Source organism: Lissotriton helveticus, chromosome 1_1 (assembly GCF_964261635.1).
Source record: "Lissotriton helveticus chromosome 1_1, aLisHel1.1, whole genome shotgun sequence".
Classification (NCBI taxonomy): Eukaryota; Metazoa; Chordata; class Amphibia; order Caudata; family Salamandridae; genus Lissotriton; species Lissotriton helveticus.
The window spans coordinates 1,415,767,730-1,415,772,045 of record NC_136057.1 but is presented as its reverse complement, the minus strand read 5'-3'; the positions used below and the strand labels follow the sequence as shown (position 1 = coordinate 1,415,772,045).

The following is a 4,316-nucleotide window of genomic DNA, read 5'->3' as shown; positions in this document are numbered from 1 at the left end:
TGTTAGGTTTGTGGCCAGATGGTATTGGCGTGGCTGCAGGGGGTGCAGGTGTTTCTGATGGTGGGGCTGCCTGATGACTCACACCGGAGGTGTCAGGTTGATCTTCGTCATCCGAAGGGGACAGAGCCAGATCGACACCAGAGAGCTCATCCGCCACCAGAATCTGGGCCAGGGACTCATCTTCACTTGCTGCTGTTTCCCCAGTAGCACCTGTGTTTAGAAGAGACAGACATCGTCAGTTATGTTACTACAGACATCAATGGTTGAACTATGTATATTGCAACAGGGAGGGGTGAAGAGGTACTGATACATTCATCTTGCAATGGATAGTACTAACAATGAAGGAGGGGGCAAGAGATCACTCATCCTGTGCAGCCATGGTATGTACATGATTTCATTCCTTAGTAAATTCCCTCCTATACGTATACAGGAATGGGGCCATGCTACTTGGATTGCCGCGTCAGTGTACTGTAGCTGCATTTACTTTGGTTCACCTTTACTGCAAATATGATGTGCCTCCACCTGGAGGTAGACTGGCTGGTTTCCCAGTAGTGTCCAGAGGAGATATTAGGTCTAGGATCACATGGGGCTGCTACATGTTGGCCAACAGTGACCAACCCTGGTGCGGTGGATCAGTAGCTGGATCCACACACAACACCTTTGTTTGTAACTTCATACATCACAATGTTCAACATTTTTCCTTTGCCTTTGGGTGTTGTGTGTGTTGTTGACTCACAACACTTGAGCACAAACACACACTCTCAGTTTTCTCCTCTGGGCACTACTGGGGAACCAGCTAGGTTACCTCCAGGTGGAGGCACAGCATATTTGCAACAAGGGGGAGCCAATGATGCTGCTGCTACAGTACACTGATGCGGAAAAACATGATGTCACGCACTACGCATGCGTACATATGTGTGGCTTTCAATGGAGGCAACACAATCAGTAATGAACCAGGTTACACAGGAGGAGCGGACCATTCACCCCTCCTTGATCTTTGTAACAATGTTTGATATACATGACATTTGCAAGGTGACGTCAGGATGCATGCCTGAACACTGCATTGTCTTCAGTCGTCACAAACAGAGATTGATGTTCTGGTAGCACATTGTCCTGCCAACATGAAGCCTTTCAATGTGCATGTAGATGTGTGCGCACACCCGCTCATGTATGGATTTCGATGTACATGGTCATTGGTACTCAAGGGCGATCAGGTGGCTGACACAGGAGTGTAATCCCTGTTAACATTTGACTCTGCTTCCCTGTGAGGATGTGTGCCTGTGCTGTCAAGATGGCAGACAGTGAAGTTGTGGTGTTTAATGGTGGCCAATTCCCAGCACAGCCTTGTGCTCCCCACAACAGAGCCCAATCCCAGGGTACCTGCGAGCCAATTTCCACTCCCTGTGAGGTGAGCATGGTGCAGTGTGGGCTTGCAGGGCCATGTAGGTGGCTGAGGTTTGTAAGTGACTGCAAGTCTCACCATGCTCTGGGCTACATCCCGCTTCCCAGCATGCCCTCACTTCCCTCATTCTGACTCTGCTTCCCTGTGAGGGGGTGTGCCTGTGTTGTCAAGATGGCAGACAGTGAAGTTGTGGTTTTTAATGGTGGCCAATTCCCAGCAGGGCCTTGTGCTCCCCACAACAGAGCCCAATCCCAGGGTACCTACCAGCCCATTTCCACCCCCTGTGAGGTGAGTATGGTGCAGTGTGGGCTTGCTGGGCCATGTAGGTGGCTGAGGTTTGTGAGTGACTACAAGTCCCACCATGCTCTGGGCTATACCCCACTTCCCAGAATGCCCTCACTTCCCTCCTTCTGACTCTGTTTTCCTGTGATGGGGTGTGCCTGTGCTGAAAAGATGGCTGACACCGGCTTGCTCTATTTGTTGGTAGGTTTGTACATGTCATGACACAGTTACGAATCACTATGATGTGGCCATTATTGTGTTTGTCTGACTAGCATAGACTTCTTGGGCTGATTGACTTTTGTTTCCAATGCCTTTGCTATCAGTACATGGTTTCCCTGTCCCCTTAACGGTGCTGTGTGTGTATTGCAACCCAATATTGGGCATATTGGTTGTGTACTCACCAGGCTCTGGTATGTCAGGTAGGCCATGGATGCCCTCTGGTGGTAGTATGTCCCGCACCTTCTCCTCCAAGGAGCTGAAGTAGACTGGTTTGGCAGGAAGGCCACTGCCAGTGATCTGACTCAGGGCATGTTCCTTCTGGAGGAGCTTCTTGACCCTCCTGCGCACGTCATACCACCTGTTCTGGATGTCGGTCTTTGTGCGATATGCTAGTGCTTGTGCGTTCACCTTGTTCATGATCCTGTCCCACATCTTGGTTTTCTGTGACATGGGTGTCCTTTGTACCAATGCGCCAAACAAATGTGACTCCACTCTGAGGATCTCATCTACCAATATTTCTAACTCTGTGTCTGTGAACTGTGGATTCTTCTTAGGGGGCATGATGATTGGTGGTGGTGAGGAGTGATGTGGGTGGGTGTGTGGGTGCAAGTGAGGGTGGGTGTCTGTTTTGATAGGTGTATGTGTGGAAGCTTTTGGGGGGGTGCTGATGGTGTGTGGGTTGTGTGATGGGTGAGTTGTGTGTCTGTAGTTTGTGTCTGAAGTTGTTCTGTGCTTGCTGCTCTGTTGTTTTTGCAAAGGATCATGGTAGTGTATTTTTGCCTTTTTATAGGTGGCGTTGTGGGTGTGTCTTTGTGACATTTTTAAAAAACAATTTTATTGACTTTGTCATTCCTTGACTGGTCCTTTTTTGGTGTTGCCATTGTTTTTTGTGGGCATGTAGGAAACGTTCTTCTGACCAAGTCGGCCGTTCATGTTAGCTTGTGCGGGCTGCTCCGTGCCTTTCACGCAGATTTGGTTCTGTGTTGCATGCAAATCGATCGTGGTGGTCTCTGTCGCTTCTGTCGCTTCAAGTACGTTTTCGGGCTGTGTCGGTCGTGCGGCTTGGGCTCCGTGCGAATCGGTGGGTCTTCATGGATTTTGCATCGTACTGTGTGTGTCGGACGTCGTGGGTACGTATCGGTCGGGTTCAGTCCGGGTTTGTGTCGGTCGGTGCGGCTCGTGTCCATTTTCCGGCCGGATAGCTGAATTTTGTACCGCTTGGTCATACGGCTTGTTTTCCGTACGGCTCGGTCATGGATTACGGGCTTTTCTTCGTACTGCACGGGTCGTAGGGTGCCGGTAGGTGTCGGTCGGACTCCGTTCCGGGCACGAGTCGGGCAGGCCGATTTCTGACCTGAATCGGAATCGGACCCGAAGAATATGTATTTGACAAGGTTATATTTCATTATTTAGTACATTGAATATAATTTTTATTACAATAATATTTAATATGTTAAATAATTTACAATATTTTTAACAGAAATATTTTGTGCAACATATATATATATTGTTATCACATTTTGATATTTTTTGTACATTTACAGTGTATGAAATAAACATATATTTTCATATACCTTAAATTCGATAAGTTTCAATAAACAATAATCGAGCCTCAGATAGACCTCTTTGGCTATGATACTGCCACTGCACACATTTTATATTTTAGCATTTTTGGATGATATAACAGTTAGGGGCCGATTCCGATTCGGTAACATCCCCTACGAATAGCCGTACGGAGCATATTTCCTGTACGAATCGTACACATTAAATGTCTCCGTACGTACGATGAAGTACGATCCGAACCCAAAGCAGATCTCTGTAAGAATCGTACGAAAGACCATACGACTCAAAAATCCGTACAAATCGCATTCAGAATACACAGTACGCGACGTCCGTACGGATCGAAGCAGCTGTTTACGACCCAGCAAGTAAGATTCGTCACGTCAACACCCTCATACGACTCTTTTTATACGGAAGCCCAAAACGTCCGTAAAAGCAGATTTCGAGTCGAACCGCTTAGGAAACGGACCCCCCCAGGTACGCGAGTACACCCCATGATTGCAGGGGTACGGTGCGTAGGGGTACGGTGCGTAGGGGTATGGTACTTAGGGGTATGGTGCATAGGTGTACGGTACATAGGGGTACGGTGCTTAGGGGTATGGTGCATAGGTGTACGGTGCGTAGGGGTACGGCGCTTAGGGGTACGGTGCATAGGTGTACGGTGCATAGGGGTACGGTGCTTAGGGGTACGGTGTGTACCCCCATGATTGCAGGGGTACGGTGTGTATGTGATTGTGTGGTTCTCTGTACGAATTGCTCATATGACGTTTTCCGTACGAATCGCGTTCTCGTTCCCCGGTCCGGATCATACTTGTCGGGTCGTACAGCAAGTTTACGATTCGTACGGTTCACC

General features: G+C 48.4%; 1 pseudogene; it reads right to left on the bottom strand.

The window, feature by feature from the left end:
* Positions 1-3,434: 3,434 nt before the first annotated feature.
* On the bottom strand, positions 3,435-3,559 carry LOC144780136 (U4 spliceosomal RNA; annotated as a pseudogene).
* Between the last annotated feature and the right edge of the window lie 757 nt (positions 3,560-4,316).